We start from the raw sequence: 16,186 nt of genomic DNA, 5'->3' as shown, positions 1-16,186 counted from the left end.
CTGGAGAGATGTAAGACGAAACATTGCTCAATGTCCTCTTCAATGTATCTCTTGGAAAGAGAGTGTTAACACATGTTATGTTCCCTGGCTATCTAGCCATGTGTGTGTGTGTGTGTGTGTGTGTGTGTGTGTGTGTGTCTGTCTGGGGATTGCAGAATAGTAACTGCCGTGTCATAGCGGGGGTTGTGTAGAAATACGCCCCTGGGACTTTAGCGCTGGCTCAGGTCCAGCTCTACTGATACATTAACAAGAAGAACTTGTTCTTATCAATGGGGTGCTTTATTCCTGCAGTACACACACACAAACACACACACACACACACACACACACACACACACACACACACACACACACACACACACACACACACACACACACACACACACACACTGAAACATCAACAGACCTGGAACAGGCACAGAAGTGCAAACATCAAAGATTTTAATAAACTCACAGACAGACGTGTCTACACACAATTGACAGACAAACACACACACAGTGACCAATGTGCTCACAGACAAACAGATACACAAGCACATAAACCGATCTCAGAGACCAATAAACACACACACAGATGGACAGAAAGACACACACACACACACACACACACACACACACACACACATATACACACAGCCTATGGGTACAAAGCAGTGCTGACATCAGGAATGCCCCTACAGATTCTCATCGCAGCACCTCTCTCTAACACACACACACACACACACACACACACACACACACACACACACACACACAAACTCACTCTCTCTCTCCTGTCCTGTCCTGTCTTTTTTTGCATAATTCCACCTGGTTGAAAGATTCAGTTTCGTCTTACCAGAAATAATAACAAGCGGGCAGTGTGTGTGTGTGTGTGTGTGTGTGTGTGTGTGTGTGTGCCTGTTTAGGTATGGGAGTGTCCCATTGGTATAATTGTGTCTTGTTAGGTGGGTATACTGTGTGATAGCAGATAGGGTTAGAATGCTTGCGGTGTATCTTCTCTGAACTAACAAGGTGGTCGCTGCCCATGTGCACACAACAGCACAAAGGAGAAAATAGTGTATGCACTAAGAACTAAGTGTCCCTGTGCACAATCTAACATTAGACAGATCCTTTTTTTCTGCTTTTGATCCAAGTGCTGTTATCTATCTAAAATAAGACTTTGGTACTATTGATACTTTGGTATTGATCTGCCCACCCCTAGGTTTCACAGACTAAATCACAGACTTGCCGGTTAGGAGAGCTATCGCCTGTTGAGATAAACAGTGGTCTGAGTGACAATGATTGATAGTTAAACGTTGTGTCGTCTAATCTAATCGTCTCCTTGTGGAGATGCTGCTCCCTCGAGCTTGTGACTGTCCTTCTTTAAGATAAGTGCTTTGGTGTGTTTACTTCATATTTGTAGTTGTGCGCAGTCCCCACAGTATTCCAGGATGGGAGAAAAACGTGCTCTGGTTTATTGCCATTTCTTTAAACCAATCACAATCGTCTTGGGCGGTGCTAAGTGCTGAGTGGAGCCACAGTGCTGCAGAAATAGCCTCGGGAAGGAACTTGTTTTGGTGGAACATGCGTTCAAAGGTTGTTTTAGTCGTGCAACAGAAAACTCAGATTGGACAGATAGTCTAGCTAGCTGTCTGGATTTACCCTGCAGAGATCTGAGGAGCAGTTAACCATAGTCCTCAGAAATCCACCGGAGTTTAAAATTCCAACAAAAAGAAACCGTAAGGTAACGGACATCTGGCCGAAAAGAGTCAGATCCGGCAGATTATCCGGTGGCAATGGAGCAATCCCGGAAGTGGAACGTCGTGGCTATAGACTAGTCTATTGTTAATAGAAAAATATTGATTATGGTAGCTTTAAGACAGCGCTTCTCACCAGGCTTGGTGCCATTTTAGGATGGTACGTACATTGCCTGTGAGGAGGTACTACCTTACGCTACATCTACACTACTACGTTTTCATTTTTAAGCGGCGTTTTGAGAAAAAAAAAAAAAAAACATCTCCGTCCACACAATAGTTTTAGCTCCAGAAGCAGAACTAATCTCTGTTTATTCTAACACATCCGACAATGCATATCACATGACCATTCACATACACTGGGCACGTGCGTGCCGGTGTAAACAGGAAGCAGATTGTCGGATGCTACTCTGCGGTTGAAAATCATGGATGCATAAGTTGAAAATACAGAATATACTTTGGAGACAGACAAACAATGGCGAAAAGTAAGACCAGGGATTTGTTAGCTTGGACTGACAATGAGGTGGAACTGTTACTGAAAGGTATTTAAGCGTACCTAACTGATTAGCCTGACTGACATGCATTCATTCGCATCGTTTCCAAAGGTCTCCGTTTGTGCCCTTCTAGAATTCAAAGCAACCCTGGAGTTTTCAAACCAAAACAGGGGGCAGCAGTGTCTCTAGTAGTGTAAAATGTAAACATATACTATGTATCAGTGTCCGTCTTGCACAGCAAGACAAAGTATATGCTTTGTATATAGGGGGAATGACATGCAGCAAAGGGCTGCAGGTCGGAGTTGAACCTGCGGCCTCTGTGACACAGACTGAGCCTTTGTACATGGGGCACACGCTCTACCAGGTGAGCTATCCAAGCGCCCAAGTGATACACATATATCTGGCTATTTTTAGATAGATATACTGTAAATCCCAGAGGTGTTCAGCACATACCTGTGTGTATAAGGTGATGAGAGAGGCAAGTACAGGAGAAAAGAAAAGAGGCTGAAAAAAATCTCTATATATATATATATATATATATATATATATATACACGTCTGAGATCACTGATCGTAAATGTTGATAGGAGTAAAAGCGGGAGAGGAGAGCTGTGTCACCTTCTTGGCTGCTGCTCCTGCCAACAATGGGGGTGAAGCAGAGCCTTCCCCTGCCCTGCTAATCTCTCAACATGGCCTTCCTGAATGAAAAGGCTTTTTGACGGAATTTAATTACAAACAGCATTAGGTGCTTCTCTCTCTCTCTCTCTCTTTCTGTCTTTCCTCTTGCTTTCTCCACTGCAGACCACACACACTTCCTCTTCCACTGCAATTAGCCTCCTTCACTCATGCCAACCAAAAAGCCTTGGTTTGTTTTAGGTTGGAGCGCTGCACACACACACACACACACACACACACACACACACACACACACACACACACACACACACACACACACATATATACAGAATGTGTGAAATACAGCTCCCACTTTCAAGTAGAACTAAAGCCAAGTGCTGCACTGCTCACCCTCTGTGTCACATAACTAAACAAAGAGTACAGGTCTGTGTGGAGGCAAGGTGCTCTTCTTATTCTATTCTATTAATGCTATTATTGCTGGAAAAAAATAGCCTAAAAGCTGTGCCATGCTGCTGCTTTTTGCCTTCAATCCCGGAAGTCAACAAGATCCCGTTGTTTTCAGAAATCCATTAAAAACAGCTTGCAGAACATAAAGCATACGGCTGCCTTGACTAACACACTCCATCACTTTTAAACAACACGTGTATTGTATTTTTTTTCCCCTCTCATGTGACTTAATCACGCAGCTCATTATTGTGTTTAATGAGGACTATTTTCACTTCTGCCAATACTGAGCACTTTTACGATACACATAGTTTCAGTGCTTCTAGCGAAGAGGTAAAACCAAACATGAAGTAGGAAGCAATTACACGCAATGTCTGCATATTCCAGTCCTAGTTCTATTGTTGTAGCATGGATGTGGGTTTGATGATTGTAAGCGCAGTAATTGTGGTATTATGAAGTCACGTAAGAACGTGTGTTACTGTAAACGATGGATTAAATTAGACATTCATAGCAAAAATATCAGTTTTGGGGGCAGGAGTCTGGTTTCTGGGAGGCAGTAGTTCTAACCGACATCATGGTTTTTACCGTGGTACATAGGCTACAGTGGTGTGCACGGTGGTGTGCTTCTGTTGGTGGCTTGACACTTTAGACAAAATATGAATAAATGGGGATACGGAGAAATAAAATAAATTGATCACACAAATACACAGAGTTCCACTTCTGGCACTAGCAAGGCTACTGTTTTTTCAATCATGGAAGAGCATAACAATAAGTGGAAATCAGATGCACAGTTAATATTTATATGGACAGGTCATTCAGGTCAAGTTTTTACCATGGCAACAAGCCACCTTATCCCACTGTTGGAGAATATTTGTTGTTGCCCATGTCTTTAGAAAATTGTGTGTACAACCTTGACACTTTATTTCTTTAGGGTAATTTCTTTATTTTTTAAAATACCCTTAGGAAAACATTATTCCAACAGTATGGTTGGTGGTCCATAGTCATTTAAGGCTTTTATGAAGGCAACTCGTCACTCCCCTAATGTCCGCAGTGCTAATGGGAAAAAACTCCCCAAACTTAACTCTCCCTTGAAACAGTTTAGTGATCTTTGCAGCCGAGTCAATAAATAGGAACACAAAACTTTTTTCCCCACCCGCTCAGCTCCCACAGCTCCCCTCCTCTGTGCGCGATTCAATTTCAGCCCGACGGTGGTGATCCTTCCTCGGGGCCCGTTCAGCTGGAGGCCGCTGGGACGTTTACACAGCGGAGTGAGAATGAGGGATTTCTAATGACTCTGCACTCTGATAGTCTTCCAGTGGTGCCCAAGGCCTCTTGCCAAGGACCTTCCAACTCGACACAACTACTCATCAACCAGTCACATAATTCTAGAGTCTAGGCAGAGCGGGGGGAGGGGGGGGGGCTCTGAGTCCAGGAAGGCAGGCCACGACGAGTGTTAGCAGATGGAGTCCATGCTTTTTTTTCTCCTTTTACACTCATCTCTCTAAAAAAAGTATCAACTGAACATTTTTTTGAATGAACCTGTAATGTTATGAGAAGTTTTATCATACTGATTATCATTATTATTCAAACATTTTGAACTAAAATGCAAAAGATGGGGAGAAAGAGAGATGATTGTGAGGGTGGGTTATTATACTGACTGTAAAGTGATAGGTGATTATAGGGTGATGGTTTGTTTGGTGCAAAATAAAAAAGTAGGTGTTTCAAATTAATGTACCGTATATTTGTTATCTTGCTATGCATATGTGGTGATGTATACGTGTATATTTATGTATATATATATATATATATATATATATATACATTGTTTTGTAACACTTATAGATAGTGTGTGTTTTTTTCCATTTTGGTGTGTTGCAACACACCTATTGTGTTTTATATCTTATTTTAGTATTGTTGTTTTAAATGAAGAAAGAAAGAAAGTTACCTTAAAGCAAGGTGGACGTCTTAATTCTGTCGCAGGTTCAGTCATGAACTTTTTAAAGCAGATAACATTTTCCTAACCAGCATTCAGCAGATTGACACATTTATTAATACTGCCTAACCATTGAAACATTTACTGTAAATGGGAAGCCTTTTCGGCTGGTTTGCTAATGTTTGTTACTGGCTACTTTCAGCTGGTTTGCTAATGTTTGCTACTGGCCATTATCAGCTGGTTTGCTAATGTTAGCTACTGGCCAATTTAAGCTGGTTTGCTAATGTTAACTACTGGCCACTTTTAGCTGGTTTGCTAATGTTAGCTACTGGCCATTATTACCTGGTTTGCCAGTGTTAGCTACTGGCCACATTCAGCTGGTTTGCTAATGTTAACTATGGGCCACTTTTAGCTGGTTTGCAAATGTTAGCTACTGGCTACTTTCAGCTGGTTTGCTAATGTTAGCTACTGGCCACTCTCAGCTGGTTTGCTAATGTTAACTACTGGCCACTTTTAGCTGGTTTGCAAATGTTAGCTACTGGCTACTTTCAGCTGGTTTGCTAATGTTAGCTACTGGCCATTATCAGCTGGTTTGCTAATGTTAGCGACTGGCCATTATCAGCTGGTTTGATAATGTTAGCTACTTTTTGGTTTATAAATTGAATAGTTTCCCCACTTTTAGAAAGCTTTTGTTTTTCTCTCTTTCTTAAATTGCCAGTGAGGTTAACAAGGTTTTCAGCCATTCATTTTGCACATCGTTTTTTTTTTAACTTTGATTTGATTTGTGTTTGGCTTTTGTCTCTCAACTGTCCAGAAGTAAAAGCTATCAAAGTTATGCTCAGTTTGAAATGATGGACTGTGGTTTTGCATTGACAACACTTCATGTCAGCACAGACGAATTTTGATTTAATTAAAAAAAAAAGTGTTTTTATTCATTTGTTTTTATTTTAGTCACAGCTTTGAAGATGAGCTACTGTTTTTACACTGCAATACCCCTGAGATCGCTTGTCAATCATTCAAATGTGTCCAATACTCTGACATCTTTGTTCCTTGGAATATCTGTCCCTGACTTTTAAAAGTTTTTGTATACGAGTTGCTCTATTATTTTGTCTTTTCATTCACAGATGTTATCATTACTCCTGGTATCTACCCAGTTCTCCTGTTTGTGTCACACTATGTTTCCTCCTGCTGGAAAGTGTAGACGTATTAATGTATTCATTACAGCTTGGGTTTATCTTACACATTTATTTGTGAAATTAAACTATCCAATACACTGTGGTAAATTAGTTTTTAAGAAGTAGTCGAAAATTCAACCACATTACTTGCAGTTTGTTATTATACTGTAACAGACACTTCAAACCCTTTCAGTGTCAAGAAATTAAACTGATGAACAGATGAATTATTTTATTGTCCGTTTTACTTCTACTTCAACTGACACTTCCAGCACAATTTATTACGTACACTTTGATGATTTGACCTCTTTCCCACGCTTGAATTTCAGCTGAATCTTTGAATTCTTTCAGCACTTTTACTTCAACTTTCATTTGAATTGACACTTTATTCATATACAACTTTATTCAGTGTTTGCACTTAAACTGACACTTCAGCCTCTCTCAACACTTCCATTTTAGCTGCCATTTCAACTTCTACTAATTAATTACTAACTAAATGGGGTTTTGGACTTCAACTTTGTTTTAGTATTTAGTATTGTATTTAGTATCTATTTCAAATGTCCCCTCTGCACATTTCTGCCAGCAAGCACACGCACGTTCTTGTAAAAATTTAAACTTTTCTAGTGATTACTTCAATAGTTATTTTTTCATTACTTTTTGAAGCGCTTTAACATTTTTTCCTGATCAATAAATTAATTTGTCTATAAAATGTCAGAAAATAGCAAAACATTGCCCATTTCGAGAAGCAGGAATTAGCAAATGTTTGCATTTTGGCTTAAAATATGACAAACAATGAATCAATACATCAAAAATAGACCGACCGAATACACGACCAATTGTCTTTTGCTCCATTTGTATTTATTTTATGTTACCGATGTAATACTCTAGGTAGCAGAATTAACATGCATCACTTCTCCTGCACCACAACTAGGTCTTCTTGTCATACCGTGTTTACATCAATGCAGCAAAAGCTCTCATGCTGTTCCAAACAGAGCAGCAAATCACCGGCAAATGTCACAGATTATTACTTCATCATTAACGAAACCCAGCGTGACCCCGGCGGGCGCAGCAATGCCGCTTCGGACTGTATATCTGATGGTGTCGGCGGACCTGACGCAGCAGAAAAACGAGAGAGATTAACAAAAAGGTCAGTCGCGCCATTTGTTTCCTTTAACCTGCATCACTTCTGAGACTGGTTACATTTCCAGACTTATTACTGTCGCTGCAGGGGAAGTGGGTGTAAAGTCGCAGCGCGAGGCCACAGTCCTGATCTATCTGTCCCCGAATGAGCGTTGAGTATGCTGGGTTTTTAGGATGCAGGGCGGGGGAAAAAAGGAGAGCACTTGACCCCTATTGTCTCTGTGTTTGGTCATATTTCCCTGTCTCAGCCGTGGGCCCGGGCTGAACTCCACTTCCTTTAGCATATCAGTGTGTCCGAGACTAAACATAACACCAGGCCCGCAGGAACACACACGCAGACAGAATGTCACTGCAGTGAAGGGTTCATCGCCTCCATCGACAATGCTTTCACACACACAGAGCCGGCCCTAGGTAAGATTTCAAGCTCTTTTTGCCGCTATTTTCAACATTTTTGTCGCTATTTTTTAACATTTTTCTCGCTATTTTCAACATTTTTTTTCTTAAGTTTTTGTCACCCTTTTTGGCTTTTTGTTGCATTTTTTCAATGTTGTTGTCACTTTTAATGTTTTTTTTTTCAACGTTTTTTGTCACTTTTTTAAAACGTTTTTGTCGCTTTTCCAACGTTTGTCACTTTTGTGTATTTTTTTTGTTGTCATTTTTGTCGGGGCTCTTTTTTGAAAATTTTTGACGCTTTCCAGTGTTTTTGGCGCACACACACACACACACACACACACACTGACTTGGGATGTAGACTACCACCGGTTGGAAAATGAACCATGATGCAGTTCTTAAACGGCCTATGGCGTAATCTACTTTAGATTTCACTTGTTTGACTTCAGACGTCACTATGTCTTCTTAGACATTTATTTCAATTTTTTTAGTTATTTTGATTTGGGATATGTTTTAAAAATCTAATTATTAATTTTTTTTTATTACATTTTTGTTATTTAAGAGAAAATACAATTTCAGTTGCACTTCTGATAACATCTGTTGTTTTGTAGTTTACAGATATAAAGAAAAACATTGTTTAGTCATTTGTCTGCAGCTCATTCTGTTAAAAAAACAGGGAAAATCGTATCGTGACCCACAAAACTGGAACTGTATCAAACCATGAGTTGAGTGTATTGCTACATCCCTAACTCCCTCACAGCAACAGCTCAGTTTTTCACACGTCATGTCTGAGCAGCATTCTTCCTGACAGTGTGACTCCTTTGACATTTAAAACAAACTAAAACAAATTCCACTCAGGAGTGCATTTTCAACACACACAAAAATGTGTAAAACTACACCCTGAGTATAACATTTCCCCTGATCATTAATAAGTGGAGAAAAACAATACTCACTCACTGCCTGGCTGCTGCTGATATATGTGCCTGTAAATGAGGCCATTTTGTTGCAAATGATGCGGCTGTAAATAGTTTATTGGCTAATTTGAAAAGGGGGACCATTCTGATGTGAGACCCAGTAGGGGTGGGAATCACCTGAAGCCCCGCGATACGATATTATCACGATACACTACGTCACGATACGATATTATTGCGATTTTAAACATATTGCGATATATTGCAATGTATATTTTCCAACTTCAAATTATGTCCCCAAAGGAAAACTGTAAAATGGTATTGTTAAGCAGACAAACTGACCAAAACGTTCAATTTGTATGTGCAATTTATATAATAAAAGATCGATACTTCGGCGTCTGTGTATCGACACAGCATTGCCACAGAAAAGATCGTGATACTATGCTGTATTGATGCCCCCCCCCCCCCAGCCCAATGACCCATTGCATGTTTATTCCTCAGATTTTTAAAGAAATGGCCTCTCTAAAGCGCAGTTGCTTTCACACGTCTGGCTCCATTTATGTGAGCAGTCCCTGTTGGAATCATTCCTCCCCAGCGTTAGCCGTACTCCACCATCACCCCTCTCCTCCTCTTTGTCCCCTCATCTCTTTCTTTCCCTCCACACCGTGTGGGGAGAATGGAAAATTGATTATAAATAGACGATGTGAGGGATCCACGGTTAATGGTGGCTGAGAGTGCTCTCTCACACAGCACAATGTCACCACAAGCTATCGGCTACCCTGGTGCTGCGCTTTGATGCTGCCCGGTGCATGTTCTTATGGCTCGGACGCCGGTAAGCCTATATGCCTCCGGAGAGCTCGCCTGGGGGTCAACTAATGGGACCACTGCCATCCTCCCACTTTGCTTTGGAAAAGCCGCAATTCTTTTCTCTCTCTCTCTCTCTATGCTGAGGCCTTGGTTACAATAACTACAGCTCTCACAAACCCAGATGGGCAGCGATGGAAGAAGTATTCAAATCCTTTACTTAAGTAGAAGTACTAGTACCACACTGTAAAAAATACTCTGTTACAAGTAAAAGTCCTGTGTTGAAAATGTTACTGAAGAAAAAGTATGTAAGTATCATCAGGACAATGTACTTAAAGTATTTAAAGTAAATAAAGAAAAGTCCTCACATTTTAGAAACTGGAAATGATCCAAACTGTTCTGTATTTAATCGGCTAATCATTTCAGCTTGACATGTAGGCCTGTATATTGTTGGGGAGTTTAATTTATAATAAAGCATCTAATTTTATAGACTACATGTGTTTTGTGTGCAAAAATATTCATTTGTAAAGTACCTAGTAACTAAAGGTGTCAGATTAATGTAGTGGAGTAAAAAGTACAATATTCTCAATAATCTCTCTGAAATGTAGTGGAGTAGAAGTAGAAAGTGGCATTAAAAGAAAGAAATCAAATTTGTACTTAAGTACAGTACTTGAATAAATGTACTCAGTTACATTCCATCACTGCGGATTGGGGGCAAGCTGGAGCTCTGGCCATGTAAAGAGAAAGAAGCAGTATATGGAACCAGCCTGCACATTCACAGCCAACACAAACTGACTCACACCTTGGAATCTTTCAATTTGCCTGTAATAAATCGCAGTAGGAAGCAAATGCGTCGCCGATGTGCTGAGGGGGTTGAAATTGAAACCCGTGCAGGGACAGCGGCACGCTCTCAAAGAGAACAGCGCCATATAGTCTTGCCTTTGACTAGTTGAAGAAATGGAAACAATGTTGAATTCCTGAATCTCGCTCTCTCTCTCACACACACGCACGCACGCACGCACGCACACACACACACACACACACACGTATATACACATCCTCAGGCCCACAGAAAAAGTGTTGTAAGGCTGAGCACGCAAACCAACAACAGATACGCCTCGACGTTACTGTGTCAAGTCACTATACTGTGGCTCGCATATTTTCTCACAATAAAAAAAAGAAGTGGGCTCTGTTTGTTCTAACTGCCGGTGGCATCGATGACATGCATTAGTCCCTAACGGAGGAGCAAAAAAACGCGAGCTCCCCCAGAGAAAATGTAACTGGATGAAGGCTGTCAGAGAGCAGGGGCGATTGCAGAATTTTGTGGGGTGGCGGCAATAATCAAGAATGGGGATACAGCATGGAAATATTGGAGAGGATAGAACAACACAATGTAATTCTGATAGCATCACATTCATTATTAATTTCACTTCTTTTCATTTTAAACAAATTGTATAGCCAAATGCAATACACAATTTCTATAGGCTCAGTCTGCCACTTAAAAAAACAAAAAAACAATTCCAGTGCTGGTTCCATGGTATCAGAATTTTGTTTAGTCGTCATGGAAACATTAATTGGTCATGTGACAAGGGCTGGGGAAATTGGCAGAACAGGCAGCCCAGTGACAGTGCTCTGATCCAATGGAAATCACAATTGTCAGATTGACAGAACTCTAGCCCAATGGATTTGGGGTGTGTGTGTGTGTGTGTGTGTGTGTGTGTGTGTGTGTTTGTGCATGTGTGGGCAGGGGGGGCCAAGCATATTACAGTGGGGGCAGTGCCACCCGAGCCCCCCTTCTAGCCCCGCCCCTGCTCCCCAGAGCTCAGAGGGCCCAGACGTAACCGAATAAAGGCTGTCGGAGGGCCTCGTCTGTGCCACAAGTGGAAACGCAGGCTGAATCTAATAAGAGTCCAACCCGCAGCAACGAAGACTGTATCAAAACACAGGGCTCTGAATACGGACTTCTTTTTTGCAGATAATTTGGTCTCGGCTGTGCCTAAACTCGTGTTATTCTGTTACATTCCCTCACGCTCCCCACTTCGGCGCTCCAAGTTGCTCTGCTAAAAGAGACAAAACAGACATTCTGCTGACCTTACAAATTGCATTCTCTCACAATGATGTATAGTCTGTGCGGACAGCTGATTAGAAATTAATAAGATCGCCTGTGACATCTTGTTTTTCCGAGGCTTTGCTTTCCTACACGGTTTAAAAACAAAACAAAAGGAAACATCTTAAGTGAAAAGCGGCAAATAAGGCCTTTGTAAAAAAGCAGAGGGTAGAGTTGGATTGGCAGAAGCTTGTTTGCTCGGCGAGCGTGTGGGTATCAGATAACGCCGTGCGTGTTTTATTGGGTGACAGACAAATAAAGAATAGTAGAACAATGTGTGGGAAGACAGACACTGGTCTAAAAGCCTCCATTCATCCCTGAGTCATGTTTCACTGGGGCCGCCGTGTCAGGTTGGACTCTAATCTTCTCCAGATGCCCTCGCAGGGAAACAACATGTAGCACAGAAGAAGAACAGAACTCCAAACCTCGATCACATCACTGATCCGCAAGTTTCTCTTACAGTTGTTTTGACTGTATCCAGTGTTGTAATGTAACCAATGTTGGGAAGGTTACTTTGGAAATGTAATGGGTTACCGATTACAAGTTACCCTATTTAAAAATGGGATTAACAATAACTTTATCAGAGTTATGTAACTTAATACAATTAAATTTGGTTACACTTTACTTGAAGGTATCTACACAAGAGTGACATGACACTGTCATGAACGTGTCAAACATTATAAAGAAGTCATAAACGTTTATGACATAACACTTCTTTTAGTAAGTGTCATTCGGTTTTTGTCATGACAAGTTATGGTTAGGGTTAGGGTTGGGGTTCTTGTGTCATGACTGTGTCATGTGTTCATGACAGTGTCATGTCACTCTTATGTAGATACCTTCAAGTAAAGTGTTACCGAATAGAGTCAAATTTTTACGAAACGGCTGTGGCTGTATAATGGCAAAAGAAGACATTGTGTACATGAAAACATGCAAAGCAACAACATGAATATTTTAAACATATAGTCTAGCTTGTTACAGAAAATATTCAGACGTAAGCCTCAATGCAATCACAAGCATTTTGTATAGGTAACTAATTTAATTAGACATTTTCAGATTACAGTTACCTTTATTTTGTAATTAAATGACGTAACGCCGTTACGTGTAACTAGTTACTCCCCAACACTGAATGCAACACATGTACAAATACTTTGTTACAGCACTTAAGTCGGATTTTCACGTATCTGTACTTGACTTCGTTATTTATATTTCTGGAAATCTTTACTTTTTACGCCATTACATTATGCTTTATTATAAGGAAGCCACAATAAAGTTCAAAATCTAAATTTGTATTTGTTTACTTTGACTTCTAATAATGAAGTACATTTAATATCAGAAAATGACTTTTGATACTTAGGCACAGTAAATATCAGCTACGTTAAGACTTTTACTCAAGTGATATTCTAAAAGGGGACTTTATTTTCTGGTAAGATACTTGCAGTGATGGAATGTAACTAAGTACATTCACTCAAGTACTGTACTTAAGTACAAATTTGAGATACTTGTACTTTACTTAAGTCTTTTTTCTTTCATGCCACTTTCTTCTTCTACTGCACTACATTTCAGAGAGAAATATTGTAGTTTTTACTCCACTACATTCATCTGACAGCTTTAATTACTAGTTACTTTACAAATTAAGATTTTTGCACACAAAACACACATACGGTAGTTTATAAAATATGATGTTTTATTATAAATTAAAGGTGCTCTAAGCGATGTTTTTTAGCGATTTAGCGATTTTTTAGGCTACAACATTTTCTGTCACATACAGCAAACATCTCCTCACTATCCGCTAGCTGCCTGTCCCCTGAACACACTGTAAAAAAAACACGGTCTCTGTAGACAGCCCAGGCTCCACAAACAGCAACAAAAACAAACTGCGCCAACCTGCACCACGAACCATAATTAACAGTGTTCCAGCCTATAACCGACAAGAAGGAGTTGGTTGAGTCATGAACGTGCATTGTGGAAGTAGCCTACGTGCTAACGCTGCTGCGGTGATGGCTCAACCAACTCCTTCTTGTCGTTAGGCTGGAACACTGTTTGTTATGGTTTGTTTTTGTTGCCGTTTGTGGAGCATGGGCTGTCTACAGAGACCAGGTTTTTTTTTTACAGTGTGTTCAGGGGACAGGCAGCTAGCGGATAGTGAGGAGATATTTGCTGTATGTGACAGAAAATGTTGTAGCCTAAAAAACGCGTGACATCGCTTAGAGCACCTTTAAACCAACAATATAACGGCCTACAAGTCCAGCTGTAATGATTAGCTGATTAAACACTTAGTTGATTGACAGAACTGTTTGGATTGTTTCCAGTTTCTAAAATGTGAGGATTCTTTTTTTTTACTGCATTGAGTACTTTTACTTTTAATACTTTAAGTACATTTTCCTGATGGTACTTACATACTTTTACTTCAGTAACATTTTCAATGCAGTACTTTTACTTGTAACAGAGCATTTTTACAGTGTGGTAGTAGTAGTTTTACTTAGGTAAAGGATCTAAAAACCACTGGATACTTTCACTCACGTATTGCTTTCAAGTACTCTATACTATCTATGTATTTACTCAGGTATTCGCTTTGTTTGTTTTCTGCTATGCTTCCTCTCATCTGCTTGTTGGATGGGAACAACGGGGGAAATATATGCATAACCCTCAACTGACACGCCGTCTTGTTTGATGTGGGATTCTCAAACACATGCCCCGTCTCTCCAACGTTATTGGGGATATTAAAGTGCTGCGTGGCTCTGTCTCTCTGACTGACTCCTTAATGCAAACACACACACACACACACACACACACACACACACCAACATTTGCAAAAGGCAATTCCATTTCCTGTTTTAGAAGTGAGCTTCACAGCTTTCCTCTGTTATTCCGAAAGTTAATAAAAACTCTGAGTCCAGGAACCTGAGAACAGACGGATGGTGGCCGGTGCAGTCGATTGTAGGGTTGCAAATAACGATCTTTTTCATTATGTCTCCGTTAAATGATTTCATCTATGAAATGGAAAGTTCTCGGTGAAAAAGGTGACAACTTCAGATATTTCATTTATCATCCTATAAAAGAGAGAAAAGCTGCAAATCCGCATATTTGAGGAGCTAAGAATAGTTTGATGCTTTCTTGCAGAGAGTTAGTTTAGGGTTTCTGCAGGTTTCACCAAGTCACATTTAAGACTTTTTAAGACCTATTTCAGACCATCATGAATGAAGTTCAAGACCTTTAACACAACATCAAAAACACCTAAATTCAGTTTTTTCAAGCCAAGTATCACTGAACTTGCACTTTCCCATAGCTGAAGAATAAAATCCATTTCATGTCTGTGGTACAATCCGAAAGAGACTCGCGGCAATAACACGAAAGCTGATTGGCTGCAATAGTTGCATGCTGGTGTCATTTGTAGTCGGAATACAGTGAAATTATACTTGGACTAGCGAAAGAAAGACTACAACGCCACAGAATTTAAATAAATGAGCATAATGAGTTAGCGTTGCATGGACGTAGGGAAATTAAGACCTGTTTTAAATTTATTTAAAACCTAGAACACAATACTTCAGCGAATTTAAGACTTCTTAAGGCCTAAAATTTTGATTTGGAAATTTTAGACTTTTTATTTAAGATCCTGTGGAAACGAAATGAAGGTAAATATTGTGCAAAATGTGAGAGCTTCTAGAATACGATGTGAGAACTTGCAGAACAAAAAATCTGAAATTGTATGTTAAAATTTGCACTTAATGTGAAAATATTCACACACATGTGATCTGAATTTGAAATCACACAAAGAAAAAAAAAACATGAAAGCTTTGCAGCTGTCATTGTGTTCATGTAAATATTAATCTACACGCTTATTATTTCTGTGACTTCACATTCAGAATACAGGTGTGTCAAGTGCAAATTTTAACATACAAGTTCATTAGCAAGTTTTTGAGTTGGTGGTAGGCAAATTTAGTTACCTCTGGATGGAGCCAGGCTAGCTGTTTCCCCCGATTTCCAGTCTTTGTGCTAAGCTAAGCTAACCAGCTGGTGGTAGTAGATTTATATTTAAGAGACAGACATGAGAGTAGAGATGTTCCAATACCAGTTTTTCCTTACCGAAACCAATACCTGAACTTGCGTAAAAAACAACAACAATATATTTATTGTTATTTTTGCACAGCTGTACTACTAACCCTGAATAGATGCGATATGATTGCTATCATTTGTGTGTGACCTGGCCCAGGTTAAACCCGTTGCAAAACATGAACAAGTACAGTACATACAGAGAATGAAAGCCATAGAACTTTCAGTTGACAGTCAGTCGTAACTGAAAAAGGACATAGCCTAAATACATACATCTAGAAATAAATAATTTCTTCAAAAACTGTTAACGTGCAGCCACAATTTAGTGAAATAAAAGACATTTAAAATTTGAAATAGTACAGTAACAGTATAA

The 16,186-nt window shown here is 39.9% G+C and overlaps 1 protein-coding gene and 1 long non-coding RNA gene across 2 annotated transcripts in view; one reads left to right on the top strand and one right to left on the bottom strand.

Annotated features, from left to right (window-relative positions):
* Positions 1-16,186, bottom strand: part of flrt2 (fibronectin leucine rich transmembrane protein 2) — a 62,293-nt gene that overhangs the window by 30,757 nt on the left and 15,350 nt on the right. The gene's annotated exons all lie outside the window — the stretch shown is intronic.
* LOC116041962 lies at positions 2,958-15,380 on the top strand. The gene is made up of 3 exons (XR_004103068.2): positions 2,958-2,971; positions 11,929-11,931; positions 15,243-15,380. It is a non-coding gene; the product is annotated as an uncharacterized LOC116041962 (long non-coding RNA).

Source organism: Sander lucioperca, chromosome 19, assembly GCF_008315115.2.
Source record: "Sander lucioperca isolate FBNREF2018 chromosome 19, SLUC_FBN_1.2, whole genome shotgun sequence".
NCBI lineage: Eukaryota > Metazoa > Chordata > Actinopteri > Perciformes > Percidae > Sander > Sander lucioperca.
Note: the sequence above shows the minus strand (reverse complement) of the source record. Positions and strands in the feature narration are given on the sequence as shown.